Source organism: Lolium rigidum, chromosome 2, assembly GCF_022539505.1.
Source record: "Lolium rigidum isolate FL_2022 chromosome 2, APGP_CSIRO_Lrig_0.1, whole genome shotgun sequence".
NCBI lineage: Eukaryota > Viridiplantae > Streptophyta > Magnoliopsida > Poales > Poaceae > Lolium > Lolium rigidum.
In genome coordinates, this window is record NC_061509.1 from 39,887,416 (window position 1) to 39,904,845 (window position 17,430).

General features: G+C 47.3%; 1 pseudogene; it reads right to left on the minus strand.

Moving 5' to 3' along the window:
* Positions 1-367: 367 nt before the first annotated feature.
* On the minus strand, positions 368-17,042 carry LOC124691617 (annotated as a pseudogene).
* Between the last annotated feature and the right edge of the window lie 388 nt (positions 17,043-17,430).

Below are 17,430 nucleotides of genomic sequence, written 5' to 3' on the forward strand. Positions count from 1 at the left end.
CAACCAGCCAACCAACAAGCCAACTACTGCTGATCTTAGGAAGAATTGACTCAGGAAGTTTGAGCTACCATAGTAGACAAGTGAATCTATCTTGCTATTTTGCATTGAATGAGATTGCTGGCCCAAACATACACCTGTCATACGCATACATGATTCCCTGCTATTATGTTTGCAAACTCTTCAGTTTGTATCAACTGATGAATGGAAATATCAAATAGTGTTTCTGCATCCATGCTACATTGTTGTTTTTTCAGCACATAAAAAGTCATAAATAAAGTACAGATAACAAGACACTTGTCTCCGCCAAATAGATGACCCAAATTAATAAAATTTGAACTTGAACTTGCAGCATTTAAATAAGTCTCTTGCTCCGTTGGGTGGCCTGCTCTGGATTCATGCATTCAAAGCTCAAACCAGTAGGATATAGGCTTCCCTTTCACCTGATCAAACCAAGGTTTTAATTTTATAAGATATACGACCATGCACCAGGGTTAAACATGTCACGATTTTGCAGTTTCATGCATACTATGGCTGCTAATTTTATTTTCCTAATCACACATGCTATTTGATGAACCCTCAGTTAAAGAAATGGCCAAGACAGAGAAAACACACATAACCATCAGTTAATCCAAGAGAGTTATCAAGTTAAAGTTTCTCAGTAGCATTCGTGCCGTATCAAAAGAACAAACCAAGAAGAAGAGAACTGTGATATACCGATATAGCTGGATGGAGAGAATAATAAGAATTGAAGCATAGCGCTAGCATTAGTACCTAGAATGAAGCTCAGAGATGTGGCAGCAAAAAGTGTCTTTAGACAATGATATCCATACCTAGAATGAAGCTGAGGGATGTGGCAGCAAAATGTGTCTTTAGACAATGATCTCCTGGATATCATGGTCTACTTCGTCTGCTGTTCCTGTCTTCAATTCTTGTTCCTTGTCTTCATCCCCTGCACCCGATGCAGCTACTTCATGGTCCTCCTCTGCATCCACTGCGCTGACTAAACAGATGACTGATGGAATCCACAGGAGGAAATAAATATGAGAAAATAGTGTACAGAGAAACTAAACGAACAATCTAAAAATGCAGGGAAAGTCGTGTTAATTCACCTGCTGATTTTGATGACCTGCTGGCCAAGAAGTACTCCGACAGCATATCCCTCGCCCTGACAGCATCCTCATTTGCTACCTGGCGCACTTGCTGATGGTAATTCCAATCATTAGCGTTAACGCTTGGCACCGCTGCATCATCCTCCATATCTATGACTATGTTATGCAACAAGCAGCACGCGATGACCATGTTAGATCTACTTTGCAGATTTTCTGTCCACCACACATCTTCATGCAGGCACTTCCATTTTTCTTGGAGCATCGCCAGCGCCTTCCCCGCGCAGGTTGTGGCTGCAGAATGTCTTCTGTTGAACTCCGCCTTGGGTTCTGAGAGGTTTTCTTCCTGGTATGGTGTGAGTAGCCAGGGGAGAAGAGGGTATCCTGCATCACCAATTATGTATTCCCCAACCTCTGATCCATCTGATGCCACCTTCAGCTTGCTACCATTCAGCAAACCACCCTTCTCGCACTCCTTGAAGAGTTGTGATTCCTGAAAAATGCTTAACTGGGTAATGCTATCCGTCGAATTGAACATAAGGCTCATGATCCTCATCTTTGAATCAATCACGACTTGCATCAGAGTCCTGCTATTCTCCCCATGGTCGCAGTTTGGTCCAAATGGGATGTGAGTTGCACATATAACACCGCAGCAGTTATGCAGATTGTGGATCTTGCCAAACGTGGATTTGTTCTCATCCATTTTGCTGGAGTCTGGCCAGCCCAAGTGGCGCCATGCTCGCTCCCGCACAGCATCAACGAACTTCTCAGCTACCAACAAGACGGTTGACTCGCTCACACCAAAAGAGGATCCCAAGGTCTCTGATGGCTCACTGGAGCACAACCTCATCAGAGCAACTGCCACTCGATCCTCTAAACACAGTATCCTCCCATCAATAAATGTGTAGCTGTTCATATCTTCCATTGACGGACCAAACACCAAGCTGCAGATGTAGTCAAATGTTTTTCTTGTCATTTTGAAGACAGACTCAAATCTTTGTGCATCCTCAAAACAAGACAAGGTTCCTGTATGAGTAGAACATGTAAAAGTGGTTACACAATCCATAACTAGCAAGGCAAGAGCTCAACTGATTAAAATAGTGAGATCCCGATATCATATCTAAGCTTTAATTATCACATATATCATCACTTTTCATTTGTAGTCTCTGTGTAACTTGGCGAACCAGTGAGAACAACGGATAATTAGCAACATGAGGAAGTGCAGCCAAATATGAATGTAATGTAACACTAGTCACCATACAGCCATGACAAAAATAAAAAGGTAGTTCTCCATTTGAGAAAACTTAGTCAGATCCACCACCATCCCTATTCCCTACTCATTCCCCCGTTCTGAACTTGTTGGTCGTCTGTACGCATGCTGCATCTCCACATGGTGTCCGCTCAACGATGGGCGGCCGGCGGTGAAGCGTGTCATTCCCGCGAGGTGGCCGCTCTTGTCTTTGTCATGTGTATGCATGAGCAAGGCTTTAATTATTGCTTGCCTGGTGGACCATTGTGGCTGGAAGGGGGACGAGAGCGTGCAGAGCCAGAGGTGAAAGGGGCACAATGCAACCAGAGGAAGGACAAACTGACTCGATGCAAAATAGTCAACAATTGGATAGGACTTACAGCTCATTCAAGGGGAATGGACGAATGAGAATCTAGGAAAGTAGGGAGTATATGCAAAAACACAGAGAGAAGAAATGAAACAGACAGAGCAAACTGATAAATTACGATGAGCGAGCAGTGCTATTTTACCTGCAGACATGAAAGATATGCTGACATTTGTCTCCAAGTTGTAGGGGTTTGCTGTGTACAAGCCATACCATTTCTTTTTAATATCTCCTTCACGTGCATATGCCTTCACACGCTCAACATGCCTGAACTTGTCCCATTCAGGGCCAGATGGTCCCGCGGCTATGGAATGGAGCAACGCTAGGCTGCAGTGTAGCTCCAAACACCCTGGATTTATACATCCCATATATTCCGGGAGTGTCTCCATGTCTCCATCTTTGAGCAAGAGCGTCTGGAGTGCAGGAACACCCTCTAGCACTTTCAGTTTTGGGCACTTTTTGATGATTAGCATTTGCAATCTGGGAAGATTAGTGATCCTCTCCAGATTAGAAAGTCTATGTACCTCCAGCCTGACCAGGGATACAAAGCTCGCTACATATGTGAGACCCTCGACAAACTCTATTGCTAATTTATTTAAAGCCTTTGCCTGGGAGGATAGGCCAGGAGGAAGACTAGTCAATTTGCAGTACAATATCAGAAGTTCCCGCAAGACAGGAAAAGCTTGCACTGCATCCACCCACTCCCACTCCTCCCATTCCACCATCGCTATTAACTGCATCCCACGCACTTTAGGAAAAGCAACTGCCACATGGGAAGGGGGGCAGACTTTGGTGATGGTTAGACTGTAGGAATTCAAGTCCAACTCGCTTAATGGCTGGAGCACGCTTGATCTCAATGAACTCCAAATACGGGAGTTGACACAGGCCATCAGGAAGTAGAGTGCAGCAAGCCAAGTCTTCAATCATCAGTACCCTCAAGGTCTTGAGCGAAACAACAGATGATGACATCATCCATGTTGGGAGCCGTCGACCAAAATAACCATAGATGGAAAGATATTCTAAGTTGGACGGAGGACAGAGCTCATCAAACACCTTCTCGGTTTTTTCTTGCTCTTCCTTAGAGACACTATCTTCCTCTTTGATCTTCCCATCATCTCCCAGTCTACTATGCCAGCTTAAGCTTAGGCAGGTAAGATGCACCTTCTCGCCAATCTTTGCCTTTGCTGTAGATGATGGCACAGTTACATTCTCTAATCCCTTTAGTCCAATGTTAGTGAGCTGATAAAGAGGGCCCAACTCTTCCAAACTGCACCAGTCACCTTCCTCTATGGCTGGAAATCCCATTACTAACCTCAAATTTGTTAGACGACGAAACCCCCTAGGTATGTCGAATATACTTGTACCATCGATGTTAAGATACCGTAGCTGACTTAACTCCACAATGCTATGGGGAAGTTTCACCAATTGCTCGCTTCCACCGAGGCTAATGAACTGCAGGAATTTCAGCTTTCCAATGTTATCAGGTAAAGAAGATATATCAGAGTTCTCCAAGGACAAGTACCTCAAGTGCTTACACTCATGCAAAAATTCAGCCAATTCACTAACCCCAGTTGAAAATGTATATAGTGTTCTTAAACTTGGAAAATGGGCCAGCAAATCTCCAGACTTACTATTTATATGGCCAACTAAAATTAGTGTTCTCAATATCGTTTGTGTTTGTAAAGAACTCAAGTCTAATCCATCTGACTCTGACTCTGATGATTTGCTCTCTAGGGATAACCGAAGAAACTTGTGTGTACTGAGTTTACTTCCAATATTTGTTTCTCCACTATGAGCCGCTAGTGCCTCATCTCTAGACACAAATTGAGCAAATGAGCGAACAACATCATGCATGCTGCAAACAGATTGATCAAGGTACTTTGCATTTGGCTCTATAAGGTTCCTCACTATCAGCTCCTTATAGTACCTGGTTCCTAATTCTTCCAAGCTGTCTGAGGTTCCATGAAGAAATCCTTCGGCAATCCACATGCCGACAATGTCATCCTTATAAAACAATGAAGTTTTAGGGAGAAGGGAGTAGTATAGAAGGCATTGTTTGATGCAAGAAGGCAAATCTTCATAGCTTAAATACACTGCATGGTTTAGCTCTTCAGGCATTTCATTGACCGACCATATAGAGTCATCCAGAACCATCTTCCACTCATGGGGGTTTTTTTCTTTCTGACACAAGAGTCCTCCCAATACTTTGATAGCAAGAGGTAAACCATCACATTTTGCTAAAATTTGTAACCCAATATCCTTGAGTGTATCAATTTCATGTCCATCCGTTTCAGAAGCGACTATCTGCGGAAATTTAATCAAAACAATAATCAGTAATGACTCGTTTGCCTTAAGAGAAAAAATAGTTGTATTATTCAGTTTTAGATACAGTAAGCGCCTATAGAAAAACTAAAGACAGACTAGTTAATAATGCACTACCTAAACTTATTTGTCATTTGAATGAATTGGTATCGGGAATAAGGCTGCAATTCAAGCCACTCGTTCGAGCTCATTAAAATAGCGAGTTAGCTCGGCATGTGGCCATTCATTTATGGTATTTTTATGGAAAATTCATATTATGGTATTGATTTCTAGTTTACTCTATATCGAAATATAGTACGTACTAGTTACATATTTGCATTTTGTTAAATAGAAACAGTAGTTTTTCGAGAATTCAAAAAATGTTCAATAAAAACATGTTTATCAGTTGTTTTAGAAATATTTAATAGTTACACAAGTTAAAAGGATATTTTTCTTGAAATACATTGAGATAATTAACCCATGGTGGAATATATATTTCAAATATGTATAATTTTTTGCAATGCAGTTTTTTGGAAGTTGCATTTGCAGAACGCCATACATGAGAATTTCCTATACAGATGCCATGATCTGTGAGGGAAAACACTAGTGCTGGTGCATGTCGTGCCAGTGGAAACGGTGTGGGGTCACGGTCAAATCACACCATCTGACTATAACCCCTCATTTTGAAGTTTTCAATCAGTCTGTAAACAATTACGAAGTAAACACCAAAAGCACGTTTGATGGACAAGTACTAGTCATATTAGTCTCCCAGGATCTGTGAGGGCAAAACACTAGTACTGGTCTTCCTCGGAGCAAGATTTTTTTTTGGGAAAGCAGGGCAAGAAATTCGAGCGTGCTTTGCTTCTTGCTCTGGGCGCTGGTTTGCTCGGGGTTGAGTTCCCCAGGGCTGCCGGTTCTTTCGGGACTCGAAGAAGGACTGGAGTTGGGCGCATCACAACTGAAGCTGGAAGGGAAGCCGAGCCGGTACATAGCGCATAGGAAGAAGAAGAACCCCACCCCAGCTAAGATCATGGACTGCTGCAGAAGGTAATAATGCATGCTCGAAAAGTTTTTTAGCGGTCCATTCTGGGCGCATTGTTACCTCGTGGTTCCTTAATTTCACTCCTTAATTTTCACCTAGAACCGGCACGATTTACGCGCTCGTGATCACTTCTCCCTCTTGTCTCCTCCTCCATTACTCAATCCCCTTCAAAATCCAAATTTGTCGACCTCCCGGAGGCTCGTGGGCGAGAGACTGCGGCCACCAGTACTCGAGGTCGCCCCAACGCTTGGGACAGCCAGGGCGGATCTCGGGGCTCTCCAGCAACGCTTGGGTCTCCAGTCTGAGTTGGCACCACACATGAGTCATTAGCTGAGGTGGACATGGGTCCCAAATGTCAGGCTAACATATTATTTCCCGACCTCCTATTACCCTCTTTACCACGCTGGAGTACCACTGCCATGCCCCCACCGGTGGGCGCTGCCCACCCGCCGAGCCGCGACCCTCCTTACCGGAACCACCCCTAGGTCCACCCTGGCACTGTCAAAACTGGAGAGCCCCGAGCTTGGCCGAACCTGGAGGGCGGAGCCTCCCCCTTCCCGCGCCGCCATTGACCTGAGAGCCGCCCCATCTTCATTGACCCCAGATGCATTGGATGCCGCTGTTTGGGATATCGAAGCAAACACACCGGGAGATCGACACACTAGGAGAAGCTCTCTGCCCGGTCGCGGGTGATTGATATCGGGAAGTCGGGGAACCGACCGGCCGCGGGAGGTGGGGCGCGTCGGGGAGTGTCGGCGGGAGTGGGCCTCGCCTAGGAGGACCAGCCACCTGATGTTCATCATGGCCATGTCTCTCCGCTGCAGTCACCGCAGCTTTTACGCAGGATGTTCTCAAGGACTGTATCCTCGAAAGCAGCGACGTGGACATGCGGACGGGGACCAGTTGCTGCTGGCCAGAAATCCGGTGAGGCGCGTCGGCGTCCCAGCAGGATAAGGAGTCAGTGATGGAGTACCGACATGGAGCGAGGTCGAGGCGGTCCAGGCCGTTGCACGCGAGGAGGAGATGAGAGGGAGGCCGCGCATGATACATCTCGCCAGAATGTCATCGGTGGCTAATAGTGGAGGGGAGGGCCGGATGCCTCTCATGGATGGGGCGGTGAAGGGGAAAGCCAGAACGTGGCAAGGGAATCTAGGGCAACGGCAGTGGGGAATTTGGTGATAGACTGGACGAGAAAGAACCAGAAGAAAGAAGATAACAGATGGCGCCATGTCCATTTCATCAACAAATAATACACGTGTGCTACCAAATCTCTTTTGCGGTGTGGGTTCGGCATGTTGAAATAGTGTCAATTTCTGTTTACCGAGCTTCTTATCTTTTTTTGCGAAATAACTAAACCTAAATGCTTGAAAGCGTAGCTGTGCTAACCCGAAAAAAAAAGGAGGGGCAGGGGATCTTTTTTAGATAGAGTCGGGGTGGCGTGCTGTTTTTTTTTTTCTGGTGGATACCGCACCTTCTCTCCGGGCCTACGACGTCTTCCTCGCCGGGCCCCCTCCCTCCCGTTGCCGGCCGCTACGGCTGGCCGACGATGAGCGGGAGGGTGGTATGGGCGGTAGTAGCTGTAGGTTTTTCTGTTTCGAGTACAGGTTCGGGCTGGCCGACGATGAGCGGGAGGGTGGTCTGGGCGGTAGTAGCTGTAGGTTTTTCTGTTTCGAGTACAGGTTCGGGAGCATGTTGCCATCGTCCTCGAGCGGCGTGCGGTGGTGGTCGGTGACTTTTCTGCTGGCGGTGGCGGCGTGGAGCCGGGTGCTGATGGCCGGCGAGGAGCTGACCTCCCTTCGAATAAGCTCGGCCCGGTGCAGATCTGCGGCGCGACGGCGCGGCCCTGGTCCCCTTCTTCAAGCTCGTCATGGTGGCGAGGGGCAGGAGGAGATCCTTGCCTGCGTGTGCAGCTTCGCGGATCGGTGACAGGGAGAAGCGGAGCTTCTCTCGGGAGGTTCACCACGGCGGCGTTCTTGCCGTCGATTTGTGGAGTCGGCTGGCGACTCCTCCCTCCTCGTGCGCTGGTGACGGTGCTCTCCGGCCGGCGTTCGAGTTTCTGCAACCTCCATCGGAGGCCTCTTCGCTTTGCTACAGCTAGCTCCCGCCTCTCTGCGCCAAGTGGCTTCATCCCTGGCGCCGTCCAAGTTGACTACAGCGAGCTCGTCCGCGGCGGCCCTGGAGCTATCCTTGATTGCGTTTTTATGTTTCTTTTGCAGGACTTTTGTGCAAAGTGTCGGGACTTGTGTGTTATTTCCTGCTTCTTTGAGTGCCTTTATGTAATATGTTCGGCTGCTGCCATGTCTTAATAGAAGCTCTCGGTCCTTCCGGACCGACCCCTGTTCAAAAAAAATCTAAAAAAGATCCCTACACACTAACTTGTCGTCCCCACCGCCCTGCACACCCCGCGCGCTACCCTGCCTCCATCTCCGGCCGCTGGCGCTGGGCGACGCGTTGGGGGAAGCGACCGGAGCACGGAGTCTGGCGGCATTGTAGCAGGGCTGGGAGGTTAGTCTCCGGGGGCGGTTGCAGGAGGGAGCCTGGGCGGCACTCCGAGGAATGCTGGCGGTGCCGCGCACGGAGCAGGTCGACGGTGGGGCGCCCTCGAGAGAGCAAGTAGCGGGAGGTTCTAGGGAGGAACAACGGGGGGAGGGGGGCTGTGGAGCCGCGCCCTATGGAGAAAGGGGAGGCGGCGCCCACGAAGGAGAAACATGGAACGCTCCGGCATTGGCGCAAACAAGGCGATCCTAAGCCGCTTCCCCTTGAGCGAGAAGAAGGCCTCCTCTTCCGCTTCTGATCCTCACCTCCCGATCTCTCTGCGCTACCCCAATTTCTTGCATGTTTCTCTTGATTTGTTAACTAGAAATGGATTTGGTGGCGTTTTGGGGTTGAGGAAGGCCTCATCTTCCGCTTCCGATGCTAGCAACCCGATCTCTCTGCTGCCTGGGGACGTGAGGATGACCATGCGAGGATGTAGATGGGGCTCATTTGGGCCAGAAGTGAGAAGGTGGGAGAGAGGAAAAGAGAGGACTAGCCTGAATTAGGCCCAACATGCTTTTTTGAGGAGTACGTGTTTATTTTGGTCAGATTGTTGCCTAACAACACATAGTAGTTGCTAAATTGTATCAATTTGTTGCACTACATCTTATAAAAGTTACTTGATTGATTTTGTATGTTATTGATAAATTGTGTATTACTGTTGCTTGTTACGAAGTTGTCTACCGTTGTTGTAAGAATTGTCTACTAATGTTGTGAAGTTGTCTTCTAATTGCATGCATGTTTTTTAGAGTCGCATATCGATGTAGCGAAGTTGCCTACCGTTGTTATAAAGTTGCCTATCGTTGTTGTTATTGAAAATTCGTTTTTTTGTAAGCCGAAGTTGCCAACCGGAGTTCTGAAGTTGTCTATCGACAAGTTGCCTACAAGTACACTGAAGTTGTTTACAATTACACTAAAGTTGCCTAGTGCTGATTCAAAGTTTTCTAATATTTTTCTAATGTTGCGTAAAGCTGCAGGTTTCCTAGCGTTGGTTCAAATAAGTTGCTTGCCGCTATTGGAAAGTTGCCTACAAGTGCAGAGATGTTGCCTACAGCTGCACTGAACTTTCCTAGTGCAGTTGCAAAGATATCTGCCGTTGTAGTGAAGCTGCCTACCGTTGTAGTGAAGTTGCCTACCGCTACAGTGAAGTTGCCTAGCATTGTCCAGATGTTGCCTATCACTACAAAGAAGTTGCCTACTGTTGCACCGATGTTGCCTATCGCTGCATCATCGATGTTGCCTATCACACCGAAGTTGCTAACTATTGTGCCAAAGTTGCTTAACGCTGCACCGAAGTTTTCTACCGTTGCGGAAGTTAAATACTGGGATTGCTTACTAACACACCAAATTTTCTTCTTAACACACCAAAGTTACTCTGTTGAGCACCAGGGTTATTGATGTGATATTGCATCATGCGTGGCAACGATGGGGATGCTATGATCCGCAACGCTGCTACTGCATTCGGCATGACCAAGCCTTCCTGAAGTCAATCATGAGCGTGGTTGTTGACCTGGACATGTGTCATTGTTTTTAATGTATCACCACCACTTCTTGTTGTTGAAGTTGCTTTAGTTGTTCTTAAGTTGATTATAACTTTTGTGGAAGTGGCCTAACCGTAGTTCTGAATCTATTTTTTTCGCCGCGTACCAAATTTGCTTCACCATGTACCAAACTTTCTTTGTCGCGCAGATGTCGCCTGTCACCATGCTGAAGTTGCCCACCGCTGCACCGAAGCTTCCTACCTATACACCGAAGTTGCTGACTGTTGCACCAAAGTTGCATACCGCTGCACCGAAGTTTCTTACCGCTGCAGAAGTTGCATACTAGGGTTGCTTCTTAACGCACTGAAATTTCTCCTTAACACACAAAAGTTTCTTTATCACGCACCAGGGTTGTTTATGTGATATTGTATCATACGCGGCGACGGCTGGGATGTCATGATCCGCAATGCAACTACTGCATTCGGGGCTAATCAAACCTTCCAGAACTAGATCATGGGCGGGGTTGTTGACCTAGAATTACCTGTGTCATTGTTTTTAATGCATCATCATCCCTTCTTGTTATTGAAGTTGCTTTAGTTGTTCTTAAGTTGACTATAATTGTTCTGAAAGTTGCCTAACCGTTATTATGAATATATTTTTCTCGTCTCGTACCAAAGTTGTTGTGTCATGTACCAGACTTGCTTTGTCACGAATTCGTTCAAATATATATATGCAAACACATTCTAGTTTTGAAGAGCACGTCGCGGAAAATCCTAAAGGGAAAACAGATTACAATTTTGATGCTCGATGCAAAAGTTATAGCATTTCAATTTTTTGAAAAAAACACAATCAATGCTACCAAGCATGCCGTGATCTCAGCTTCTTCAACACTTGAGCACCATGGGATATGCTTCCTCTCTGACAGGATAACACGACCCCGATGATCTCTAATGACAACACCCAGACCCGCTCTCCCGATTTCAGCAACGTAATGCTTACTTGTTATACATTGGATCGATACAAACAAAAAGCTTCCAACATAGTAACGTTTTTTTTTAAAATTCATTTACAAATTTTCTATCAATGAATTTAATTTTTGACTGTTATTCACATACTCCTATTTGAAACACCGACATTATCTGATGCATGAATATAGTGTTTCCAGCGGAGCACGGGTTATAGAGGAGGATGGGATGAAGATCCCTTGTGTCGACTCATAAAAAAAACAGAAGATCCCTTGCGTCACCCTATAGAGTGGGGATAGTGTTGTTCTACATGGGGTCTCCCTCATGCTCCGCCCGCACACAACTGAAGAGTAAATTACAAAAAGCTAACATAATTCGGACTAAAGAAATAGGTTAGCACTCCCACATGTTTTGCTATTTTTTTGCAGAAAACTACCGGTTCTGAGGTGCGACGTTGCAAATCGCGCTGATTTCAGTCTAATAGCATTTTAACATCAATCCTAATCGATGGGGCCCATTTGTTAGGGCTGAGTTGGGAGCACGGGTGGAGAAGGAGTTGACGTGGACGTGGGATCCACATGTCAGCCCCACATCTTTTTCCACTCTTTTCCTTTTTATCCTCTCATTATATCTCTCTACTCCCTATCCTCGGAAGATCGTTGGACAGGAGCCTCCTCACCGCCGGCCGCATCACTGGGCACCAGACGCCGCCGCTACGTCACTGGGAAGCGAACGCCGCCTCCGCACTTGCACATGGTGGTGTTGTGGTCTGCTCTGTAGTCTCCGCACCGCCGGCCGTGCCGCTAGGTAGCGAATGCCGCCGGCGCGCTTGCGTTGGGTGGTGTTGCGGGCTGCTTATGTCTGTGCCGTCACGGAGGAGTCCTCTGCAACCGCTGAACCAGGTGAGGACATGGAGATAGTGCGCGTGCGACACTCTGCCTCAACCACGCATAGACGCACTGGCGTCATTCTGCTCCTGCCACGCGCACAAGTGTCGGTGGAGCTCTGCCCTACGGGATGCAGCATACGTGCGGGATGTGTCCGCCACCGGTGCCGCTGTCACCGAGCCCTGGCGTGTCCCCAAAGTTTACCCGGAGGTACGCGCAGTGGGCGAGACCGTGGAAATGGTCGCAGTAGTGTTGATGGGACCTGGACTGGGGCCTTGGTCCTTCTTCAATCTCGCACATGGTGATGCAAGGCAGGTTAGCCGGCAGAGGAGATGCTCGCCGGTGGAGAGGAGCTCGCCGGCGGTGAGGAATCATAGAGAGAACATGAGGAGGAAGACAAGGGAGAGAAAAAGAGAGGCTCGTGGGGCCCATGTCCAGGTGAGCTCCTCATCGATGTTGTTAGAGATATATACAGTACATGTATATTTGGGAGTATATGATTTATAATCATCTCCTGCATTATCTCTATGATAGCCTTCTTGGTCGAGAGGCTCAATACAACATCCATCATATTTCACAATCTCTCTTCCTCTCTATCGTTCTACATGGTATCAGAGCGGCACGCTCCTTGACCCAGGCCAGCCGCCGCACAAGCTTCCGCGCCACCCCCGGAGAGGTCGATCTCTATGATCTACTCCGGGGGCCGCGCAACCCGTATGAGGGTTCGTTCGCCGATTGGTTGATCGACTGCCCTCGCGTTCTTTTTTCCGATCTGTAGACCGGTTTTCTTTTTTGTCCGCCGATCGCTCGACGGTGTTTTCGGATTGAGTTGCCCACCACCGTCGTCATCACGTGCCTCTGCTCCGACAACGGTATCGACCTGCACCGACCATCTTCATCAATCGCACGGCACAGCCGCACAGGTCGCACACGGGGCGCCCCTACGTGCGTCGCAGCAGGTTGTTCTTGTCCGCGCAGCCTCCATCGTCGATTCGTCTTCGCCGCCATCGCCCGGACATCATCGACAATGTCGATCTCGGCTTCGATCTGTGCATCGTACACGCCATGGTGCGTACAGCGTCACCGTCGGTCTGATCAACCGATAGCACGCATGTCTCCGCCAAGCACGTCCCTGAGAACGCGCCTACCACCGATCGAGCTATGGGTTGCCGCTGCGTCGCCCCTTCGGACTGTAGCGCCGCCGCCTTTGGTCCACGCTACCAGCCTCCGATGCGCCTTCCGAGGCATGTACGTCGCTGGTGGCCTCGACGCTGCTGCATCGAATCGCGCCCTGCAGCTACGCCGGCCCCTTGGGTCGTGACATCGCCGCACGCAGTCTACTTCGTTGTCCCCGCGCACCGATGTCCCAGGCCACCCTCACGCCACCTCTCTAGCGCGGGTCGCCACCGTCCGCGCATGGTCTTCTTCACGTCGTCCGGTTCTTCTTCACCAACTTCGTGTACCACCGCCGCGCTCCTACGTCATCAACGCCTCTACCCCGGCAACGCCTCCTCCTCGGCAACGTCTCCACTCCACCAACGACACAATCCCACAGACTACATACGCGCCTCTCTAGGCGTCCAACATGACCACTCCTAGTCGCCACTGGTTTTGCCGCCATCTACATCTTCGTCTGTCACGACTTCGTCGCCAGCATCATCGCCTCGTCCCCGACTACCACAATCTCGCCTACTCCGACAACCGAGAATAGCACCGGCGTCTCTCGCTTCGCCGCTCTGCGCCTCGCAACCGTCCGGGAGGCCTCCTCTGCTAGTCTCTCCCAGACATGACGCACACTTCATGATGGTCCTTGCCCTCGCACGCACGGTACTGGCAACACCGGTGAGTGCCTTCGTCCCCGACGCGCCCTCGAGCCAGGCAAGCTCGGCTCGGCGCCTCATCTTCATTGGCACCGACAACGTCGTCTTCGGCATCAACACCCTTCTAGATGATTGCTTCGATAGCGTCCCCATCTTTATCACCAGCGCATCATAGCACCCACGACTCCATGGCGCTTCCTCGCACCTACGGCTTTCTCTGCGGCAACAATGACACCGGCATCCCCAACCACGACATCGACCACGACATCTCCTCGCACGGCCACCTCGACCTCGGCACAACCCCGCGCTCTCGGCTCCCTCGACATCAGCACAAGGGCTATCACCTCACACAAGCACCTCGGTTTCCTCTACAGGTCAAGCATCCACGACGCGGCATCGTCCATGACGCTCGCGCTACGACTATAGGGGAGTGTCATCCCGTTGGTTCCTACCTTTGGTTTCTCTCCAGTATGACCATCCGCGACGATTCCATTGTTCATGTCACTACCGCTACGACTGCGGGGGAATGTTAGAGATATATTCGGTACATGTATATTTGGTAGTATATGATTTGTAATCATCTTCTGCCTTATCTTTAGGATAGCTTTCTTGGTCTCCAAGTTTGTACTCCTATATATACTCATCCGAGAGGCTCAATACAACATCCATCATATTCCGCAATCTCCCTCCCTCTCTATCGTTCTACACATGTGTTCTGCCAAGTCATCCATTACATACGGTCCCCACTGGTCAGATTTGCAATTATAGTTGTGTCAAATGACTACTAATGCAATCACTCTATGCCTCAGAATTGGTAGTTTTTTGCAAAAAAATAGCAAAATAGGTACGGACGTGTTACCTAGCCCGAATTGTGGTAATTGTTTTTGTAATTTCCTCCAAAATTGAGTGTCCCAAGGATTGAGAGTGTATCTGTGAGCATGATAGAAGAACAATACCGAAAATTTAAGTTTGCTCCTGCGTGCATATTCTCACTTCACCCAAAAAACATATTTTTAAATACTAAAAATAATTTACAAAAAGTTCCGTATGTAATCTAGATAATCTATGTGCGTTTGTACAGTTACGTGAAAATGATATTTTTAATAATCGATGATAAAAGACAAAATATGTCTCACAAAGACTTATTTTGCCATAATTTTTTGCCTTTTTAAACAGCTCAAACGACAAGTCAGCTTTTCCATTAAAAGATTTGTGCGGATGTAGCACATGAAGATGTATATGTGAATTTTTCGTTTGCAATTTTTTAATATTTTAAAAAGTATCAGACATGCATTTTAAAATGAAGGGAGCATATGCACCCAAGAGCCAAAATATCACTCACCTTGCTAGTTTCTTGCATTTATACCATATCACTAGTTAATTTTTAAATCTGAATTTCCATTTTACATGGCGATTAGATATATTTAAAACATCTAAAAGAAAAGAATAAGCCTTTGGAAAGTCTAGCCCAAATTTATGAATTACTTTACTACCAACATACAATCTAGATTTTTTTTTTCATTTTGAAAAAAAAATCTAGCCTGTAAAACGATAGAATTTAGTTGCGTACAAGCCAAGTTTTCCACTTGATCAAACCCTAATTTGATTTCTATGGTCATAATATCATGCCTTATTTACTTACTGTGTATAGAGGTTGTGTGCACGTGTTGTGGCATGCCTATAGTGTCCATGTGTGGTATGGATCCGTCTTGTATTTACAAAGAAAAGATGTAAAAAATGCACTAATAGTATATATTTACTCCAAATTAAGATAAAAACTAGCAGTTTCCAAAGATACTTTGAGTTTTGTGAAGTACCTGTTTCTTGAGCAATGACCAGCCATCCTCCTCCTCTAGTTTGTCAATGTGGTGGTAGGGAAACATAGCTTTCATTCCTCGGGCAACTCTTTCATCTCTAGTAGTGACGAGGATTCGGCTACCTCGAGCAACAACATTAGCCAAGTGACTTCCAAGCATGTCATCCCACGCTCTAGGGCTCCACACATCATCCATCACTATAAATAGCTTCTTCCCTGTCACCGCAGTAGTAAGGATTGGCTGAAGCACAGCCAACACCGCTCCACCACTGCATTCTCCTCCGGCGAGCGTGATCATTGTCTTGATCAGCTCAACCTTGTCAAAGTTCTGGTTGATGCTCAACCATATTGTCTTGTCGAACTTGGCATTAATGATTTCATCATTGAATACTTTCTTGGCAAGAGTAGTCTTTCCGATTCCGCCGACTCCAACAATGGCTACCACCATGATATTGGCGTTGCCCTCTTTTTCAGTCAGCATGATATCAATGATTGCTCTTGAGTCTTCTTTGATCTTCTCCCCGACTACACCTGACCGATCATACTCCCCCGACGTCTCACGGCTGCGAATACCAGAATGAGAGGCAGGCATCCTGCTGTTACGATCCTCATAGGAACCAATATTGATAAACTTGAAAGCATCGCCTCGCTCCTTGATGGTGCCGAGCTTCTTATTGAGCTCCTTGATGCGGGTGCCGATGTTGTGGGCATGAGCTGGATTTCGCATGCAAAAGAGCAAGGAGTTGCAGCACCCCACATCTATGGTCGATTGTCCTTGCTCCATGGCCTTGAGTTGGCACACGTCGAGGATGTCAGCAGCTTCATACATGGCACGCTTGAGCTCTGCCACCCACGCTTGTCAGTGATGTTTCTCCTATCAGCATCGGCGAGGAAGTTTTTGAGGTCCCTAAGCTTGACGTCCATCTTTTCGATCTCCTCTCTAACTCCGAGCAGCATGTGCACCTCTTCGCTTGCCATCTCGGTCAGCATGTTTTGCACATAGGATGCAAAAGCATCGAGGACCATTGCCATTTTTGCTGCGTTTTCCTGTATCAAAGATAAAACAATATTATCTCAAGCACTCGTTGTAGCTAAATAGTACGGGCAAAAAAGATGAATAAAGGGGGACCATTGGAATTTATAAGATGATTATACGAGGAACACGCAAGTTGTAACTTATAAGCATGAGCAACAAAAAAAAAGGCGAAAGCTACTTATATCGATAGATGCAAGCAAAGGCAGCTGAAGAGAGGGATCCAAAATTACCTTCAATGACGGATGGTTGTTGGGTCCTGCTCTAGCTCCTTTGGATCAAAGCTCGTACCGTTGAATAAGAAGGACATGCACCACCGCTGGAATATCTGACATGATTACTTACAGGGACGGGTGAGTTCTTATTTATAAGCATGAGAAGCAAACAAAACATGCAAAAGCTACTTATATCGATTAATGCAAGCAAAGCCAGCTGAAGAGAGAGGGATCCGAAATAACCTTCAAGAATGGATGGCTGGATGGATGTAAGTCCTGGTGTAGCTCTCATCTGCGTCGAACTCGTACTAGTGAAGGGCAGGCCATCCGCATGCTATTTCCACTAATGACGCTATATTAACGGATAGTAGAGCTAGATTGATTAGAAAGTCAGATGCGACTGATGGATAGATGCAAGCAAAGCCAGCTGAACAGAGGGATCGAAAATTACCTTCAAGAGATTCAAAAAATTACCTTCAAGAATGTCATTCTTTAAGGATAGATTCAAGCGAAGCCAAGTATATATGTTGGATGCTCAGACCATGCAAGAATGCCATTCTTGAAGGATAGATGCAAAGCAAAGCCAAGTATATATTCTGGATGCTCACACCATGCA